At 45.7% G+C, this 21553-nt stretch overlaps 1 long non-coding RNA gene across 1 annotated transcript; it reads right to left on the bottom strand.

Annotated features, from left to right (window-relative positions):
• Window positions 1-372: 372 nt before the first annotated feature.
• LOC147710746 (uncharacterized) lies at window positions 373-19585 on the bottom strand. Its single transcript, XR_015295650.1, has 2 exons — window positions 19376-19585; window positions 373-1050 (listed from the first exon to the last, which is right to left on the bottom strand). It is a non-coding gene; the product is annotated as an uncharacterized LOC147710746 (long non-coding RNA).
• Between the last annotated feature and the right edge of the window lie 1968 nt (window positions 19586-21553).

Raw genomic sequence — 21553 nt, 5'->3', positions numbered from 1 at the left:
GCCAGACCTAAAAATGTGGACTCATTAGAATTTGGTAGGTAAGTTGCCAAGCAACTAGGGAGAAGGAGACACTTGCTCATCCACTGAATCTAGAGTTGGTAACGTTTTTTCAAGTAAAAGTACTTCCAGCATGGCATCATCCGTGTTGGCAAAAATTGACAGGGGTGGATAGAAGACAACAACAATTTGGAAAGAAAGGGGACCCCTACTTCTAATGTCGTCACTACTAGTAGGGAATAAATTAAACTATTTTTTGAAAGAACGGACAGTAGTGAACATGGTAATTAAGCCAAGAAACCCAAGAACAACTATAAATACATAAATTGTGTATTGTGACATGTAAACAAAATTAGTCAAAACCAGTCTTACTGCTTATGTTCAAAATAGTATTTGTGATTTATTTAAATATTTTCTTCATTTTTGTTAAGATTTTCTTTTATAAAAATACCTATAACTCATTAAAAAATCAATGACATACATTTAGTGATTTTAGAAAAATATCTAAACATAATCAAACATAGACAAAGGAAGGAGGGGGGGAAAAAAGAATGCAAAACAACACAAATGACTATGGTGGTAATTCGGGCTAGTGGAGTAAGCAAAGCGGTGGATGGAGACTCTACGCGCGTTTCGGCATTTGCCTTCTTCAGGAGTCCGTCATTTGCAATAGGACAAAAAAATATAACACTTGCTGTGGTCCATATTATCCAGTATTTGTAATATTCTCGGGATCCTATCAGAGGTATCCAATGTGTATCTGTAGATATACACCACTTCTTAATTGGTGATTGTTACTCCGTAAAGAAATAAAAGAAGCATTTGATGGCAGTCCAATATTGCCTTGGTATCTGGCGACACTTTACTTGAGGGTAAACGGAGCCCCATTCGATGGTAATCTTATAGATGGTCAGCGTCCGAGGTATAATTTGGGTTATAATGATGACATGTATTCTTCTTTAGTAGCGTGGGGCCTCGGAGCAATTGCAAATCGAAGCAGAATGGTGCAACAAGATGTAGTGGGGTTCCGGATGTCCTGCGTCGTCGATCGAACTGAAGGATAGAAGACAAGCCATTTCAGCATGACAAACCAGATAGTAATTTTACATTTTTCAAATACAATCCCCAAAGTTTTTTTTAGAGAAAATAATAAGGCAATGATCCTGATGGACTGGAAGTTTTCTCCCAGCACATGTGGACTTTGTGGATCCTACCCAGTACCACCAGGCTTGAAATGGAAGTCCTGCTCAGGGAAAAACATGGTCTCCCTGTAATGGATTGGCCTTTGGACACTATATCAGTCAGCGATTGGGGAACACAAATGACGGTGGGGCTGGCTGTGGCTCTGTCATCAGAAACACAGTACTTCATTTGCCTCTAAATGATGCAGGGAAATCAAGAGGTTGTCTCATTACTACCTACCTCAAAACAAGCATTGGCAAAGCCAATATGTCTCGCCTATGCGAAAGCTATTGGCTTTGGCAATGGGTTTTAGCCATGTTGAACACCAATGTGACTGCTGTTCTTCATGGTTACAAGTTAGTGATGTGGTGTGGGGTAGATTGAAGTAGGGTGGAGTGGGGTAAATTCTTGTAAAGTGGTTTAGATTTGTGTAGAGTGGAGTGGGTTAGAATGGCAGATTGTAGTGGGGTAAATCGGGTAAATTTGAGTTGGCTAGATTAGTGTGGATTAGAGTAGGGTAGATGAGAGTAGACTGGAGTGTGTTCTATTGGGTGGGGTAGACTAGAGTGGGGTAGATTGTGGTAGGTTGGGTGAGGTAGATTGTGGCAGGGTACATTGGAGTAGGGTGCATTGAAGTGGGGTATATTGGTGCAGATTAGAGTTGGGAAGATTGGCTTAGCTTGGAGTGCAGTAGAGTGGGGTGGGGCAGATTAGAGTGGGGTGGAGTTGGTGGTGGATTGGAGTGGTCAAGATTTGAGTGGAGGGTGGTAATTCTGAGTAGAGTGGGGTAGGTTGGAGTGGAGTTGAGTGAGGTAGATTAGAGTGGAGTGGGGTCGGTTGGAGTGGGTTAATGGAGTAGATTGGAGTGTGGTAGATTGAAGTAGGTTAGATTATGGTGGAGTTAGGTAGACTGGAGTGGGCTACATTGGAGTGGAGTAGATCGAAGTGGAGAAGATTGGAGTGGAGTAGATTGGGATAATTTCCAATGGACTAGATGGGAGTGGAGTGTAGAAAATAAGAAGTATTGATGTACATAAGCAATGTTCATTTCCCTTTTCCCACTCCCCTCCCTGCACGCACCATGAATATTGTAAAGCATTGACTGCATCCCTCAGCCCGCAAAGGCCTGTACCCATGCGTACATGACAGCCATTTTAGGCACCTTGGCCTCTTGCCCACTCATTAGAATCACTGGCTTCCCTCCTGCGCGCATTTGAGCACCCCCCCCTCTCCCACTCTCACATACATAGACCATGAAACCCAGCACTCTGCGCGACCCTGCTATGAAAGGCAACCCTCCTGCTTGACCCAGGCACCCCCCCCCATTTCCCTCTTGAAGAGGCATCCTTCGCCTCAGCTGACATAGCCCCCCCAGTTGTATCTGACTGCCCCTGTTCTCTCATGTACAGGTCATAAGATCTCTCTCTCTCTCCCTCTCTCTCTCTCTCTCTCTCTCTCTGCGCGACTCTGGCCCTGCATGCACCCTGACCCCCCCTCCTTCTCCTCATATGAGCAAGTCATAAACCCTCTTCTTTCGCAAAGCCCTGTCCTTGAGAGTCACGGCCGCGCCTGACCAGCACCTCCTTCCCTTCCATGAATGCCCCTCTATTGACGAGCCCTCCCTCCGCGCTCGATTGTCCACGCAGGCATGAATACCACTCCTTTGATGACCCCTTCCCCCGAGTTCGGCTGACCACACATGTCCGAGGCCATCGCCTAAGCCAGGAGATACCATTTACTGCCCTTATTGTATGCCTAGCCACCCCACCCCCTGGGCCATGATCAGGCGCACACATCCTACGACACACTCAGCTGCATGATTGCCCTCCCCTCTTATCAGCAGGTCAAGGGTCCCCATTGTGAATGTATGTGGAATAGGATCATCACGAGGATTATAGGAGTGTTTTCCTTTTGCGACACACTGACCTGATTGTATCATCAAATGTTCTGCAAATGTATAAAAGCCAGAGTCTCACGCTCACTTGTTAGAGCACCTCCCGAAAGACACTGTGTTTCGTGTCCGAAATGACTGGCTCTCCTCATGAGAAATAAACTCTGTTCTTGATTCCTGCTCCCAGCGCCCGTCTCTTTATTTGGTAAATTATTCGGAATGGAAACTAAGAGGCGGTTTGCGCCAGCAGCCTGGGCATCGATAGAATTATGGGCTCACTTTCAACAGGAGTAGATGGGGAGATTTAAATTGAGTATATTGGAGTAGGGTAGATTGGGATAGATTGAACTGGGTAGATTGGAGCGTTTTGGAACGGGTTAGATTGGAGTAGGGTAGATTGGGGTGGAGTAATTTGGGGTGGATAGGAACGGAAAGGGTGGTATATTTAAATGAAGTGTGTTAGATAAGAGTGAGGCATATTGGTTTAGAGTGGAGTGTGGTGGATTGGGGTGCAGTAGGGTGGGCTAGATTGGAGTGGGGTGATGTGTGGATGTTTGAAGCATGGCAATTGTAAGTGGAGTTTGGTAGATTGGAGCTGGGTAGATTGTAGGGGAGTGGGGTATATAGTCGATTAGAATGGAGTTGGTTAGATTGTAGTGAAGTGGAGTGTGGTATATTGAAGTGGAGTTGGGTTGATTGGAGCGAAGCTGAGTAGGGGTAGATTGGAGTGGAGTGAGGTGTGGTTGTAGTGGTGTAGATTGTGGTGGAGGACATTGGAGTAGGGCAGTAGTGTAGATTGGGGTTTAGTGGGATAGATTGTGTAAGGGTAGATTGGAGCAGGGAAGATTGGGGTGGTGTGCAGTAGGGTAGGTTAGAGTGGAGTTGAATAGGTTAGATTGTTATGGAATTGAGTGGTGTAGTCTCAAGTGGAGCTGTGTGGAGTAGACTGGTTGGAGTGGGGTAGATTGGAGTGATGTACATCCGAGTAGATTGAACTAGAGTAGACTGGGGTGGAGTGTGGTAAATTAGTGTGGGGTAGATTGTAACAGTGTATGTAGTGGGGTAGAATGGTGTTTATTGAAGTGGAGCTGGGTAGATTTGAGTGGAGGGTGGTTGATTTAAGTGGTGTGTGGTAGATTGGAGGGGGTAGATTGTGGTAGAGTGGAATGGGTTAGATTGGAGTAGTTTGGATGGGGTAGAAGGAGTAGGGTAGATAGGGGTGGAGTGGGGTAGATTGGAGTGGAGTAGGTTGAGATAGACTGTAGGAGGGTAGACTGGAGTGGGGAAGATTGGAGTGGAGTAGATAGGAGTAGGGTAGATTGGGGTGGGGTGGATTGGAGTGGGGTGGAATGGGTGTGGATTGGAGTGGGGTAGATTGAAGTAAAGAATGGCAGATTTGAGTGGGGTAGAATGGTGTGGGGTAGATTGGGATAGAGTGTGGTGTGACATTTTGGGCTAAAGTGGAGTGGGGTAGATTGCAGTGGGGTAGGTTGGCGAAGAGTGCTATAGATTTAAGTGGGGTAGAATGTGGTAGATTAAAGTCGGATGGATTGGGGGAGATTGTGGGAAAGTGGAGTGGGGTAGATTGGGTGGATTAGTAGGGTAAAATGGGATGGAGTGAGTAGATTGGAGTGGAGTGGAGTGGGGTAGATTGAGATAGCCTGGAGTGGGATAGATTGGAGTAGGGTAGTATGGAGAGGCGTAATTTGGAATAGGAAAGATTTGGGTAGATTGGAGTTGGTAGATTGGAGTAGGGTAGGTTGAGGTGTGGTACATTGGAGACGGGTAGATTGGGATGAGGTGGGGTAGATTTGGATGGATGGGGCAGATTAGAGTGGAGTGGTGTAGATTGGGGTTGAGTGGCATGAAGTAGATTGGAGCGGAGTGGGCCAGATTGGGGTGGATTGGGGTGGATTGGCATGGAGTGGCATGGGGCAGACTGGCATAGATCGAGTTGAGTGGTTTAGATTGGAATGGAGTTTGGGCAAATTGTAGTGGAGTAGCATAGCTTGAAGTTGTAGAATCTCAATGACATCCTTGTAATACACAGTTATACTGCCCACAAACAATAATGTGTGGAAATGCCATCACCTAGTGTATTGTTTTGATCATATTAAAATATGTTTTCACCAGACTTCAGATTTACAAAGAAATGTGCTTAATTTCTACTTTTCAAATTCTGATGTATTCAGAAATCTCAACACAGTTCATTTTTGTTGTGTGTTAGAAAAAATAACATCCTACTGCCTCTCCTCTCACATGGGTAGCCAGCAGAATGGATTGTCACATAAATACTCTCACTTTAAAGTCAGGGAAAGAAAAATAAACCTCAAGCTCAGAGATTGACATTTGGGCTCTGTCTTTGAATACACAGCAAATGTATTGAGACCAAGATTTAACACCTTCGCCGCAGGGCTGATTCCCCGCGGCTCTGAGGGGAAGGAGGGGGCGCGCGCAGCGCCACGGTGCTTGTGACGAGCTCTGCTCGTCACGCTGCACAGTGGCGCTGTGCTCATGACGAGCTGAGCTCGTCATGACCACACCCGTTTTAATAGAAGGCCCAGCACAGCGGGGGAATTAGCCCCGGGTGTGAACGCTGCGCGTGTCATAATGAGCTCAGCTCGTCATGAGCATAGCACCACCGTGCCTCATGACAAACTGAGCTCGTCATGAGCACGGAAGGAGCTATAGGCCTGTTTACAAAAGGCAAGTACGCGGAAGGAAGTCCCCCTCGACCGTTACCTACCCAGCCGGACTTTGGTCAGTCTTTCCTTCGTCTCTCTGCCTTATCTCCCTCCTACCTCTTTACCCTTACCCCCTTACCCTCTACGCTTTTACTTATCTCGTCTTCCCTGCTCTTGAAATGTTTGTCTAGCAACTGATGTAAATTGTAACTGATGTAATTTTTTATTTTGTGGAACCTTATGTAAAGCGCTCTGATACCTCCGGGTCTAGCCAGCGCTATATAAAACACTTAACATAAAATAAAATAAAATAAAATAAATAAAATACAGTAAACAAATGATGCCCATGAGAGGGACAAACTCAACCTGGACACTGCAAAACAAATAAAGACAGCAAATAGAAAGCAAGCAAAGGTGAGTTACAAACCACAAAGCCAAAAGTAAGCAATGGGTGAAATGGATTTTAAGGGAAGCTTTCAGAAACTGTAAAAAATAGTTGGCAGCAAACCAGACGTAGGCGTCAACCTAATGGGCCTCTTAGTGTTCTTTTCATGCTCAAATCCTTACAGAACAGGTAAACTCGAACGGAAAAGTTCTGCAAATATTAGGTTCGCATTGAAAACCATTGAAATTGTAACTTTGCTGAGAAATTGTTCAGAGTACATCTTCCAGCTTTATTGAGTTTGATTAAAAAGAAAATAATTGTGATATGACGTGACAATGATTATAAGTGCCTCGAATTTGTGCAGATTTTTATTGGACCTTACAAAATCTTAGACTCTGGGTTGGAATTTATTGGGTCTGGTACATATCTCACAGTTACGAATTTGTCACTGAAAAGAGGAATTACATGCACATTTTGGAGCATAAAGCACCACAATCAGGATAATCGAAAATGTGTAGTCATTTTTCGCCTGATACATATGGGCTTGTTTGACCCGAGTACCAGGGGTCACCAGTGGTAGCAACTGATACACCTGGCATCCCTCGTGACCCCTAGCACTGCCAAAGCAACCACTGGCCTAAGAGATCGCTAAAGAGTGCTCGGAACAGAAAATAAATAGAGCTCCCATGAGCCTTTTTAGGTTCTTTTTTCCTTCAGCAAACGGCGACGTTTCACTGCATAAATAAACTCAGCAGTGAAACTCTGTACAGTGCAAGGAAAGAAAATCGTTCCGTCATTCCTGAACTGCAGGCTCTGGCCTGAACTGTCAGTGCAGCATATTGTGATGGTGGCAGGCTCAAACACAACATTAATATTACCACAAGAACCCGGTGAAGGAGAAGAGCGAAGGAAGAGTTAAGAAAGGGAGGCAACAAAAAACTAGGAGAAAAGTAGAAGACTAATTGTTGAAAGATAAGGGACAGTTCAAAGGTAGGTTGGGAGAGTAGGAGACAGGTGCAAAAGAAGTGATAAAGAGAAACTGGCATGAGAGAACTCGGAGGGATAGAGAGGGGGATGGAGAGAGCAGTACTGAGACAAACATGATAGAAAGAATAGCTGAGAGGTGGGGGAGGGGACAAGTGAATATCGATTAGGGGTTGCAACCGGTTACAAGGGTAACTCAAGGATTGCCCTTTGCAACCCCTGATACTGATTTTGCTATCCCCTAGCCTCTGGAGTGGCTAAATCAGTGGCAAGAACACAGGAGCCGTCTCCATTGTGGGCGTATGGCTCCTCCATTCTTGTGTTTTGCCTATTTTTTCTTTTACCAGTAATAAATGATAGTCCATAACTGACCATTGGTGTAAAAAATAGAGCCCAGAGCCGTAACAGGACTTTTGCTGACAGGTAAGGAAAGTTAAATAAAATGCTTTTACATATATGCTTTGTCCATGCATACATGTGTAATTATGTGAGAGAGATAACTTTTGTAAATGTGACTGTCTGTTTGTATGTGTATGTGTGATGAGCGGAAGTGAAAGTGACGGCGAGTGAGAGAGAATGAGAATGAATACAATTCAGAGAGGATTAATGTGAGTGAGAATGAGTGAGTGTGAGTGACAGTGAGCGAAAGTAACGGAGTGAGAATGAATAGGTCAGAGTGAGTGAAAATAAGTGAATGAGCTCAAGTAGAAATACAAGTGAGTGTGTGAGAAAGTGTGAGTGAGAGTGTGAGTGTGAGTGAGAGTGATTGCACAAGAAGGAGTGAGGATGTGAGATCACTTCGTGGGAATATTCAAGGTCAAATACCATGATGATGTCACTTCTGTGATGTCATTACTGTCAAAGGCTGGTTGTTGTCGCTTCCGCTACGCTGGCATCTTGGTGAATTGATGTCCATGGTTTTACCTGCTGAAATTTATCGTGGCGGAAATTTCAGGAGTGCTGTATTAGCCTCTAAACTCAAATTTGTGACATGTGCGTTAACAGGAAAGACCACACTTATGGTGATCCAGGCCGCACGTTACGCATGTAAGAGCGGCGGGCGGGGCCGCCCCCAAAACTCGTGCCGCCCGGGTCCGACCGCTCCCCCCTGCTACGCCACTGGAGTGTGGGGGTGAGACTGGCAATTAGGCCTTTAAGGGATCGCAGTTTTGGTATCTGCTTCTGAAGGGAATTGTGCATCTAATGTGGTTCCCCACTTTGTTGCCTGTGCGCCCCCTCTTCGGTCTCTAAAGAGGTCCTCTTGGGTTGCTTTGCTGTCACGCTGCAGTGTGAACTCACAGAGCTGGTTTGTCGCCAGGGCTTCTCCTACTCATGCTGAGCAAGCATTTAGTACGCCTCCCACTCAGAAGCTGATTGCTTCTCTTCATTTAAGCAGCTAATCTAGGCAGATGGGGAGCTATCGATCCAGCTTCAGAACCTTGGGTGGGCAATCAAGCAACGAGAACATTTGCAAGGAGGGCTTGGGGAGCAAAGGCGGCAGGGGTCAAGCCTTTTTGGAAAGGAAGCTGGAGGGTTTCAAAACTTTGGAACAGAATATAGAGGTGACCTCATATTAGTGTCATCTACCGAGTCATACATATGGAGCCACAGAGCAAACCTTTGTAAACTGAATTTGTTAATGGTGCAGTTAGTGTGGGTTGTCCTCCTTCAGTCAGTCAGTCAAATATTCTTTATTCAGTTAATTTCTGTAACCATAAAAGCGTACATTAAACATACAAATAAAATAATAAATAACCACTGTCTGTAATTAAATACACATTAAAGACAAATTCACATTAATATTAATATTACAGAGAATCAAGAAACAAACTGCCCACGTGCCAAATTGCATTCACAAGAGGACAATAAGTCTCGACAAAATCCATGCAGAATGAGTATCATACAATACAAATAAAACCATTTAAGCCTATCAAAAATCACTATACATCAATAAACAGCATAAATTCATAATAAACACATCAGGCCCAATGAATATGCCGAAATCCCTACTAGTACTGGAGACCCTTCCTGCCTCATCGTCAGATACCTGGGCCACACGCCGAGTTACCGCCGCCGCCGCGCCTTGAAACATCAGCGGCCGCTGAGCGGACTCGGTTTCCCAGGGGGCCTTGCTTCGACGCACTCAGTGCGCGTCATCACCCTGCGCCAGGAGGTGCTTGAAAAGCCCGGGTCCTCCCGCAACGCGGGACGCGAGCGGGAGGCCCAGATGAAGCCCGGACAAAGGGCGGACAGTCTTAGACAGTCCGAGACTGTCCGTGACTGGACTGGGCCAGGAACCTTGCTTCAGGTCTACTGCGAGCCTCTCATCTTGCCGTCGATCATCATCAGGTACTGTGGTTGAGGGTCACTGACTTATTGATTCCACTTGTGAAATACTGTCATCTGAAAGAGAGTTCAGAATGTCTAAACAAAAAGCCTTATCTGCACCCAATAACACTATGGACAACTATTTGGTCCAGGTTGTTGCTAAAATAAATAATGACAGAAGGTCCTCCCTGGGTCTGACCCACTCTTATATTACCGATTCAGCGGAACAAATTCCTGATAACCCATTGGAGCTGGATCATACTAACGAAATTCCTGCACCCTCTCAGCCTATTTCTGATAATTCTATGCAGAATGCACCAGCTAATGCAAATGTGGATAATAATGGTGAGGTTGATTCTGATGTTATTGACATTGAAACTGCTGAGAATGAATCCCTTCCACCAGCGCCGGTGCCAGCACCCAGAGTGACTAGAGGGAACACTAAAAACCAGCCCAAACGAGTGGGTCTGCGCTCTAGCAGAAAGAGACCAGCCACCCCACCTAGGAAAAACGATATAGATGATCCTGGGTGTGATGATGAGGGCATCTTGCTGAGGGATGAAGCCCAACTCAAGAAACTAGCAAGTATGCTGGATTTAAAAATAAGGGGGATGATCAAGCCATTGATTGCTAAGATTGACCACCTAACAGACAAGGTCAACTGATTAGAGGGTCTTTTAAAGAACACCTGTGATAGCATAGGAGACTTACCAAACCAGGTGTTAAGCAAAATTGATCACCATGAAAAAACGGAGGGGGCTGTGGAGGGGGGAGTTGAGATGCAAGATATGAATCCTCCCCTCATCCCACATCTATCCTCAGGAGTGAGTGGCCAACCAACAGAGGGTCCCCAATTTAGACCAGTGGGGCTTAATGTATCTAGCCTAGAACCTGTCCCGGTGGAGTTAATAGTAGAGGCGTCCCCCCTGGTGCTGGTTCTGGCCAATGTGCCACCCTTGAAATCAGGACAGATAGAATCACCCCAATCCTTACTAAGCAAAGCATTACACTGTTGTCTAATAATATGTCTATGTCTCCGTGGGGTAAGCAACAGCTTTCAGATGAACTAGTCTCAGCTAGAAGAGTAGAATGGATAGGGAACAGCCAGAAAAGATTTGCTGGTGACTGTGTGGTATTGAATTTCATAGGGCCCGATGTACTGCCCAACATCTTGCAGAATCTGTTTCCCTCACAACATAGAACTGCGGAAATAATCCCACTCACTCTTGATTTTTTCTATAGTAGAAGAGGAATTATTGCAAATCCAGGTGTGCTAAGGACCAAATGGTCTGTTGTACCTAATAGAAAGGCAAGGGGTGGTCAAGGTAGTGAATGGGGCTTGCACCTTGTAAACAGATATGCAGCACTGTCTAATTTTTAATGAGTGTGATTGACTCGAAGGTAGCTCACTTACGGATGAAAACAACCTTAAGGTGATTAATAGCCCAAGTATTGTTAAAAATAAGCACTTACTGGCAATGTCACCAGTAGAAAATAAGAGGGGACTCCCTGACACTTTAATTAGGGGAGGGGGGACGGACGTCCCTGAAAGGCATATAGAAAATGGCTTTGAGCAGGAAATTGGTTTGGCATCCGTGTCCCAACTATCTAATTCCTTAAGCACCCCTCAATAATAGTGCCCCTCCATTCACCTCTACATTTTGAGAATCCAAGAAAACCTACTTGCCTAGGGCAAGAAGGCCCAAACATTGATAAACCCAAGCTCACCTTTATCTCCTGGAATCTTGCTGGCGTAGCGAATAAATTGCTCTCTCCAGAATGGTGTGATTTCATTGACCAGCATGATATTATATTACTACAGGAAACTTGGTCTTTGATACCAGTCTATCACCAGGGATATCTAAATTTTTATATTCCGGCCATAAAAAACCCAAAAGGACGTCCATCAGGAGGCTTGTTGATTTGGATCCGCCAATCATTACACTGCACAATAGAGCAAAGGTTCAGGGCACCACATGATATACTGGCAGTAAATATAAAATGGGATAATGGTCAAGGGTTGGCTGTCTTCAATATATATGCTAGGGGAGTGAAGGGGGGGAAGACCTCTGAAGTTATATCCATCCTTGACCAAGAGTTGGAAGTGTTGCCAATGGACTTATCCATTATTGTAGGGGGGACTTTAATACCACCTTTGAACCTTTGGGAGAAGAGGACAAGTATCTTGCCCAGGAGGAAGACAGTAAATGGGGAATTCCCCAGCTTGAGGTGGCCACGATTAATAGATGGAGTGCCGTGGCTATCCAAACCAAAAGCCTATGTCTAGCAAGGGGCCTGAGAGCTGCAAATGGGCGTACACCGTCTGATTGCCAAGGGAGTAATACATTCGACAATGGCAGGGCGACTAGCAGAATAGATTACTTCTTGGTGGATACCAGGGCTTGGGGTAAACTGCTAGACATGACTGTGGTAAATAGGGTTGAAAGTGATCACAATCCTCTTTTCTTGGTTTTCCAATCTTACCAAGAGGTTATAGGAGTAAGCAACGTGGAAGACAGGGTGACCCTAGATGTTGTATGTTCAAACAACCAACGACATTTAAAATGGGGGAAGTTAGTAGAAGATCCTGAAAGGGTTGGTGAGCTCAAGAGAGTAGTGTTAGAGGAAATAAATAATCTAAGACCTCTTGCTAACAAACCTAATTTCCCAGAAATTTTGATAGAGGCCCATATCAAGTTTTTTAATAGACTGCAGGGATTCTTCTTAAAAACAACAAAGTTAAACAAGACTATGAAAAACCAACCAAATCAGGGGTGGTATGATAAAAACTGCAGAATAGCTCGCCAGAACCTGAGTAGTGCACTTAGGATGGGGAACTCTGAATTAGTAAGGAAGGCTAGGGACTTATATAGAAATGCATTAAAACTAGCCAAGAGGCAGTGGGATGAGGAATACTGGGGCGAGCTGAAGCTTGCATGTGCGGCCAAAAATCCAAAGCAATTTTGGGCTACCGTAAAATGGGATAGGGGCGGAATTGCTGCCCCCCCAAAAAAAATCATGTTCCCAAAAACAAGTGGGTAGAGTTTTTTAAGCCCCAATATGCTTGTAACCTAGCTCCAGAAAGCTACATTCTGCCACCCACCGTCTATTACAACCACCAAGTATTTGACGTAAATGATGTTAGCACCGCTTTGGATTGTGTGACAGGGGGGAGAGCGCCAGGTATGGATGGCATCCCTGCAGATGTCTTTCTAAGTGATCAAGAAACATGGTGCCAGTATTTCGTGTGGTTAGCCAACTCAGTGGCCTTAGGCGCAGAAGTACCTTCTTCTTGGAAGGGCGCGGAAATAATCCCAATATTTAAAAAAGGAGACAAATCACTCCCAAACAATTACAGACCCATCAGCCTCATAGATTCAGCACAAAAACTGATGGGCCGACTAGTGCAGAATAAGCTGCAAACATGGATAGCGGAAAATAACATCCTGTCCCCATACCAAGCGGGTTTCCGCCCCTTAACTAGTTCCATCGATCAGGTCTTCTATTTTATTGCCCTTTATTGGAGGAATGTGACCTTGATAAACGGCCCTCTATATGCTGTCTTTGTTGACTTGAAGTCAGCTTTTGACCTAGTTCCAAGACCAAAGCTATGGAGGGTTCTAGATGAAGCTGGTATAAGCCCAGAACTCCTTACACTTCTGGTTCGTCTGCATGAAAACAACTATTCCAAAATCAGGTGGGGTGCCCAGGGCGAAGTAACTGAGTCCTTCCCTGTCGAGCGTGGTGTGAGACAAGGGTGCGTTCTGGCCCCAACATTGTTTTCAATATACATTAATGGCAAAGTGGATTATTTAAAAAGAACTCAGACAGACGCCCCAATATTGGCTGGTGCCCACGTGCCCGTCCTCATGTTTGCGGACGACACGTTAATACTTTCCCTCACCCCAAGCGGTTTGCAAAAGGCAGTCAACGCATTTGGTGAGTTCTGTGAGATTCGTGGACTAGAACTGAACGCTTCCAAGACAAAGTTCATGTGCATGAACCAAAGGTCGACATACAAAGGTGTAATTACTTACAATGGTATCCCTTTAGAACAGGCAGAGGCTTTTACCTACCTAGGCATAACACTCCAGGGCAACATGAGATGGGATACTCATATTGATACGGCAGTTCTAAAGTTTAATCAGCTAGCAGGCGTAGTAGCACTCAAACATCGAGCCTCGCTGACTAAACCAGTGAATTGTGCCCTTGAGATTTACAACATGAAGGTAATTAGCGCATCTCTCTATGGTTCAGAATTATGGGGATTTTCAAATCTAAAAAATCTGTCATTAGCTGAGAATAGGTTTCTACGGCGGTTAGTAATGGCTCCACAAAGCACTCCTATTGTCCCTTTATTGTATGACCTGGGAAGGAAAAGTGTAGAGGACCTAGCTCGTCTGCGCCCCCTGCTATATTGGCGACACCTAATGGTGACCACGGAACTTTCCCACTATGCTGCAGCATTGGCTGACGTTATCACCATGGACCGTTTCCACACCATTTTGTGGCTAAATGAACTAAGGGGGCTGCTGGCTGAGCTGCAGTTAGACCATCTCTGGGGAAACATGGATACGTCATGTTTTCCTACTAAGGCAAACTTGAAGAAACTCTATTGGGAGATGGTATACTCTACAGCTTATCGCTCTGGATGCAGCTCCAATCTAACTGGCCATTTCCTAGACATCAAAATGGTCCCACTCTGTGAAACCTATTGGGACATCATCGAAAAGCCACAGGACAGGAAGTTGTATTTCCAATTTAGATTTGGAACCCTCCCAGTCAATGCTTTCACAAAATACTGGTCATCAAGAAGGGATGAACATTGCTACCACTGTAAAGATCAAATCGAGAATGTTTCCCATGTGTTGTTTGCTTGTCCTATATATAAAGGTCCACGCCGCAAATGGTTAAAACCAGTGTATTTGAATCTGGGGACTCGCAGGCAAATAGTTGCACTCAGAATATTAGAAACAGATTGCACACCTTATTTTGCAATTGCAGTCGCTAAATTCCTCGGCTGGGCATGGGTAATCCGCACACGTATGTTACTGGGTAAAGCAACCTAATGATTTATGGTAACCATGTTTCTCTTTTTTATCAAATGTAAAGATTGTAATGGAATGATTTTATATTCTTACATTAATTTTGTCAGCATTAATTGTTTAATACTTGTTTTTATGAAAGTATTTTAGATTAGTATTTATTGTATAGTGTTAGGGTCAAAATGCTTTTATGACTGCTGTCGAATAAAGCTTTGAAAATTGAAATTGAAATTGATAAAGTGCATTGTTCAAAATATATATGTATCATCACCAGGATGACATGTTTATCATTTTCCTACTTGCTTACATAAACAAACTGCAGCGGAGATACATTTGTAAACCATTTGACATATATATTCTGTTTTTAAAAGCTGTAGGTGAAACAGGGCAGGCCTGCATTTCCTGTGGTTGCCTTCCTTCAATATATAGGATTTCAAATAATTTCTAGAGAACCCTTCTCCCACATTTTAGTGCTCACCTTTCACAGGAAAGCGTTGAGGCATGATGGCAAAAGTATGCATTTTCCTCACAAGTTCGATAAAGTTGACTAAACTATATATGTCACTTCATAAATATGGGTACGAAATTTCACATGGTCCACTATTTTTCAGGAGTTGTACAGCATTTTTCTTAACATGCTTTTCCAAGTAATTTTCCAGTCACCAGGTACGAGGTAAAATCTACTTGAAAGGGGCAGGGTGGAAAATGAATTCTCACAATGTTAGGCCAGAAACGGCAGAACCCAGGCCGATTTTAAGTGCTACTGCAAACCCTACAGAAACCTTGCAGGTCTGTACATTGCTCCGAGTCCATTCTTGAAGGTTTAGTCCCGAGACAGCAAGGGCAATGATATCCTGGAAAAGTTTATGAATATAGATGAGCAAAAGCCTTCATGCGATTCATGGAACAACAAGCATAGCAGTAAATGCCCTCTAGCATCAGGGACCCAACTTCAGCAATAGGTCCCCAAAGTACACCATGGAGTATCATTTAGGTATTGGACCTACATATATTTTCAAAATGCAATCACTTTGTTGCCGAAACAGCATCTTGCCTGTTTGAGAAAATACACACATTTTGCTATTAAATATCAATAGTTTCATGTTGGATAAATAAACATAGTTCCATCAAGCAAATATTCTGTCATTGTTAATAAACACAATCATTTTTGTTCAAAATAGCAGCTTTGAATTTTTAGAAACAGGGCCGTTCTTGCGCTCGGCGGCACCCCCACACCCCCCGGCTGCCCCCCCCACACACAACACCCCCCAAATTTAGAAAGAAAGAAAGAAAGACCACCATTATGTCAGTGCGCACCTTATGATACAGAAGGCCATAATAAATAATCCCACAATATTCCAATAACTACCCACTTTATGCCACGCATAACTTCTATCATGCCAGAGATGGCAGAAGGGCCTCAGTGGCGTAACAAAACTTGAGGGGGCCCCCCTGCAAAGCAAATGGAGGGGGCCCCCCCGTGGCGTGGCCCACCATGCCACTTCCCCCCGCGGCGCGCCCCCCACCATGCCTCCCCCCGGCGGCGCGTCCCACCATGTACTACTTTGCCCTACCTCCCAGAAATCTACCATATTTTGCTTTGAACCCTCCAACATTTAAATGAAATGCCTCTATATTGTCTTTCTGTAAGTTCTAGTGAGAAAGTGGGAAACACTCTCAACATACATTCCGTTCATAAAAGCGGGCTTTTATGATCTCAAGTTTACAATATTTGGTGTGGTAGCCCTGGCACCGGGTTATGGCTGTGTTGCACGTGACACATGCAAAAAGAACAGATGATGGACGGAATGCAGAACAAATCAAACATTCACCCCCAGTTACAGATCTGGGTTAAATCCATCATTCTTTTGCTCAGAGCTGGCAATGCAGATACTGGCTAGTTCCTCATCCTTGTTCAAAGGATCTCGTTTTACACCTATTATTCATCTTTTGTGTTTCGAAGCAGCCAAATTAAATATAATATTATTAGTTATTCAATTTGCCTTTAATGATGACAGCATTTTATGTTAGCCTGTCACAGAAAGTATTATTTCACAGCTATTCACTGGCCTCAAGTTAAGGGGGCTGCTTTCAGCCAGTCCTGAGTGGTAAGGAAGTTGGTACTTGCAGAATAAAAATAACAGTGCGAAAAGTGCATTTGCAAGGAATATTGGGTGAAAAACAAAACTGGCAACACGTCAGTCTAATGAGAAGTAGAGGGTTAAAAGGGTGCACCATGATTGTGCAAAACTCCACTTGGGAAAGTCTAATGCATGGAGAGGGGGATGTTTAAGCTTGGTTTTCCTTGGGAGTGTATGACCACCCACAAATCTGTGACTTAGTTGACATTCACAAACTCATCTAAGAACCAGTCTGTCTCTGGAAATGGCTGGGGATTTACTCCAGAAAAGGGTAACCCTTCCAGGGGGGATGGGCATTGGGCAAGTAAATTGCACTCATCCTGAGCACATGGAGGCCCCGATTCCAAATGTGTCAGGAGAGTAGGAGCTATTTCCGAAATCGGACACCATGGGGCTTGTAGTTTATTGAGTGCTATAAATGGCAACTATTGCAAGTATTTGAGACAGAGTACTTTAAAATCCCCATGTTATGGTCAAAAGTATACTGTTTCCCTCTGTTAAATTCCAGGAAGTTTGACATGCCAAAATTTCAGGGAGGGTGAGCACTCAATAATTACTGTGTGCAATAACTAACACCAAACTGAGGATTCCACCCAAGCACAAACTGGGGTTTGCTCAGGTGCTGAAAACACAATGACCGACTCCTAATCAGGGCCAGAGACTGCATCTGCTTGCTACTATTGTACAAAATTTTACTGTTTTGGTTGTAACTACTGCACAGTTCTGTGATGCCTGAATTAGCCTGATACAATAACTGAAATGATCAAAATAAGAGCAACAACCACAACATTAATAATAAAAAAATGAATTTTGTCAAGATTCTTATGCCAAAATAAAGTCATGCAAATGTTATCACTTTTTATTCATGCATGCACACACACTCCTCCACATTATCATCTATCACAAACGCTTTCCAGGGTCCACAGAGTCACAAACAACGGGTGACGATCCTTTAGAACAAGACTACTAACTAAACTCCTATCCAACACTCAATGAAACGCAGTGGTCTTCATGGTCCACAACCACCTTCCATAACAAGACTCCCAATCTCCTCCTCAACCCTAAATGAAACACACTGGTCTTTACAGTACCCCAGGGGAACACCATTTTGAATAGGCTTACATTTTTGAACTTGTTAAGGAACTCCCCCCCCCCCCTCCCCTGTCACTGCTACAAATGACCCCACCAACCCCACTCTCTTAGTGTCCACAGTGAGTCCACCGATTGGAAGCCACCGGTACAGCACTTACATCTGTTTTGGACAGTGAAGCTAACTCGAGTTTGCATAATGCCAGTTACAAAACACACATACAGCTCGGCCGTTATCACGTGAACACTGCCCTGATTGGCAACTGTGGGACACTTTTTTAGCTATCCGATTCAATGGGGTTCACTTTAAATTTGATGCCCATGCCTGTTTTCTGTCTCCGTCCCACCCAAGCATGTGGTACATACATGTATGTTGGTGTGTAGGACTGCTAGGCATGAGTCGGATGTTTTATAAAAAATAAGGAAGGCAAAAGAGAGAAGGTAAGATTTTGATTAAACAAGCTTTGGCCATCTAGCATTTGAATCACAAGAACTGTTACACAATAATCAGCAGATAAAACTGAAAACAGTGAAAAATGTACATCTGCATAGAAAAAGATCTGGGCAGTTGTGTGATGGGATCAGAGGTATATAAAAAGTATGGGCCCCGTCCTGTGATCTTGAGTGCAACCCGGAATAGGGTTTTGGAGTGGTTAGTGGCTGTGGGTGTGCAGAGCGTGATAAAACAGCAAAATATCTTGGAACTAATTTGTTAACCTTTCGCGTACAGGTAAGAGCATATACAATATGTTGCTCAACTCCACCAAACTATTAGTTAAACATATTTTATTTGATGTCTAAAGCCTGTTAAAATTGAAGCACATCGGCAAAACATGAGAAGCTTCCAATTTGCAATCACCTGTCACAGAATGTCCCATAATCGGACGGAGCATTTGCTTGGAGGGAAATATCCTGGGTTGTTGTGGGATCACAATGTCCGGATTACGTTGTAGCCCCCGATCTCTGTAACAAAGGCATGATTTACCCGCCGAGTTTTTTTTATTTATTTAGATAAGCTTAGAATCTGAGAGCGGCAGGCTGCACGAGGGTCCCTGCAGCCACCTGTTAACCCACTGAACTAACAAAGATTGAAAAAACTGAACTGCAAATCACACTCAGATCGAAAATATGCAGTTGTATCTAGCTGGGTATGCCAGCAGTCAGAGTCAGCAAAGCCTCATAGACGTTAACCGTAAACCGGTGTACCGTAGTTACAATCTTCCCATCGGAATGATCTCCCCTTACAATCTGCGCATGCTGCCGTCCCTTCCTTCTTTGGGGTCACCCACAGCCACTCATCTACCCCTCGATGCCATGTCTCGTTCTCAGAGTGTGTGATCATGATGCACAATGAACGTGACATTCCAGGCTGCAGCTCGCTATATACTGTCAGCCTTGCACTTCCCATGGCCATGGAAGTGATGAATCCTCTTCCCATGATCACTAGTGATCCACGTGCAAGGGAGGACGCGCCCTGCTTCATCCTGCAGACCTGCACGTTTTTACCTTATAGGCTTAGTTACACTTATAATAGCAGTCGTAAAATCCCACCCAAACTTTGGTCGATGAACGATGATGAAATAGTTTATTATAGCGCTGTGTTAGTGTTCACTATGCCTGTTGTTCGGATATACTCGGAGAGAGTGTACCTGATGATGAGTCCTCCTCAGTCCTGAGCGACGAGCGTCCGTCAACGGTCATGGTCAGGTGGGGGGCTTAAGTTCAGGCTTCCTTTCCTTTGTCTTCTTCTGCTCCGCTGCCACACCTTACACACTATAACGGTAAACGCGCTTTTTTTGCGTGTGTCGTCATGACCTCATTGCGCAATGCGCATGTGTTGTCCCTGCCCCCTGAGAAATGTTATGAGGCCATTGGTCAGTGAGTCAACAACCAGCCCCCCCACCCTCACCAGTGCCCCCGCAGCGTGCATACGCGCCCCGGAAGGCAGGCCCCGTAAAGGAAACTGAAAGCCACCAGAGTTTGAGGAGTAAAGAGTAAACAACCCGGGCTGACGACCTGCCGCCATTGATCTCATCCACACCCACCACACCACCACTATTAAAACTACTCTCACACTCACAGCGGCCGGGCCCCTCGCAGGCCCGCACCGTCCATTCCTGCAATCATTCATTCATTGGCTAATGTAATGGCATTGGCTGGCATCCCCATCCAGTCACACTCCGGCCCGGCCCCGCACCATCGTGCTCCGAGTCCTCAACTCTGCTCAGAGTCAGCGAGTGCAGCAGCTGCCAGCCAGTCACACGGACCCCGGCCGGCGGCCGGGGCCCCGCACCAACCTGCTGCCAGCCTCACATGGGGCCCCGGGCCGGGGCCCGGCCCGACGGACGTGGCGCGCGTGCTCATCAACTCTCTGCTCAGCCTGCCAGCACTGACCACACGGTGACGGGCCCGGGCCCCCGGCCGGGGCCCCGCACCATCCAGCTGCCAGCCTCACGGGGCCCCGGGCGCCCGCCGGAGCCCGGCCCGATGTGCTCAAATCACTCTGCTGAGTCTGCTGCTCAGTCAGCCTGCTGCCAGCCACACACGGGCCCCGGCCTGGGCCGGCCGGGGCCCCGCCCCCGCACCATCCTGCTGCAGTGCCAGGCCAGCCTCTCCAGTGGGGCCCCGCCGCCCGGGCCATTCTGCTGCTACTGACTTGACACTGCCAGCCTGCCTCATGGGCCCCGGCCGGGACCCCGCACCGCGGCGCTGCCAGCCTCGCCCTCGCATGGGGCCCCGGCCGGGACCGTCCATATTTTTAAAATAAATATACTCTCAGTCAATCAATGCATTCAGTGAGTGGCCCCGGAGGCCCCCTAGAGAGCGAGGCCCCCCCCGCAATGCGGGGCTTGCAGGGGCTTGTGTTACGCCCCTGAAGGGCCTCCATCATGGCAGAGTTGGCCAGCATTTCTCAAGGACACCTGATTAGAGGAGAGGGAAACGGCAACCGGCACTGAAATGTGCGCACACACACAGACAGGAACAGACACACCCACCCATGAACACCCATCCTTACACACAAGGACCATGCTCACTCATGCAAATGCAGTCACAGACATACCCACCCATCCACACTAGAAGCCATACACACAAATAGAAACACTGAAACGTTTCCCATTCAAAGAGCTACTTTTAATGTGTTGTAGAAATGCAATCACTTTGTTCCCAAAAATCAGCTTGTCTGTTTCAGAAAAGACATGCATTTTGTTATCAAATATTTTTTCATTTTGGATAAATAAAACACAATTACCCCAAGGTCCCTAGATCCTCATCCCATTCATTACTTATGGTGATCTGTCATCTCCCTACAGAAAGAGGAACACAAGGAATGCTGGTTCCCCCTATCCTACCCCCACGTACCGGGAGTACATAAACTGTACTTACCCAGCATTTGTTCTGTTCTTTTTTCTGTCTGCCGACAGAATGGGATATGGGTTTGCTGGACTGCTCCTGCTGGGTGGGTGCAGTGGTCGGGGGTTCCTGCTCACGACCATCTTCTTTGTGGTGTTCGTCTCCCGGTCTGCGGCGAGGCGGAAGTCCGACCCTTGGTGGCTGGGGTGTTTCGTGCTCGTGTCTGCCTGACGGCGGACACAACCACAACCTGGTGTCCGCCAATGCTATGATTGGCAGACACCAGCAGGTTGGCATGTCGGAGCTTGGCATGAAGTGCTCCAGCAATGCCTGGTTTCTGGGGAATCGCAGAGGACAGATGGGCTTGGTCCAGACACTCAGGCCACGTAGTGTGTGCCTAGGCTGGCCAGGGGGCATGTTACTTTTTATTTTTGGCAGTAGAAGAAGTATTTATGCCTGGGGTAAGTACCACATTG

The sequence above is a fragment of the Lissotriton vulgaris genome, chromosome 5, assembly GCF_964263255.1.
Source record: "Lissotriton vulgaris chromosome 5, aLisVul1.2, whole genome shotgun sequence".
NCBI lineage: Eukaryota > Metazoa > Chordata > Amphibia > Caudata > Salamandridae > Lissotriton > Lissotriton vulgaris.
The sequence above is the reverse complement of the archived record's forward strand: the minus strand, read 5'-3'. Positions and strand labels throughout refer to the sequence as shown.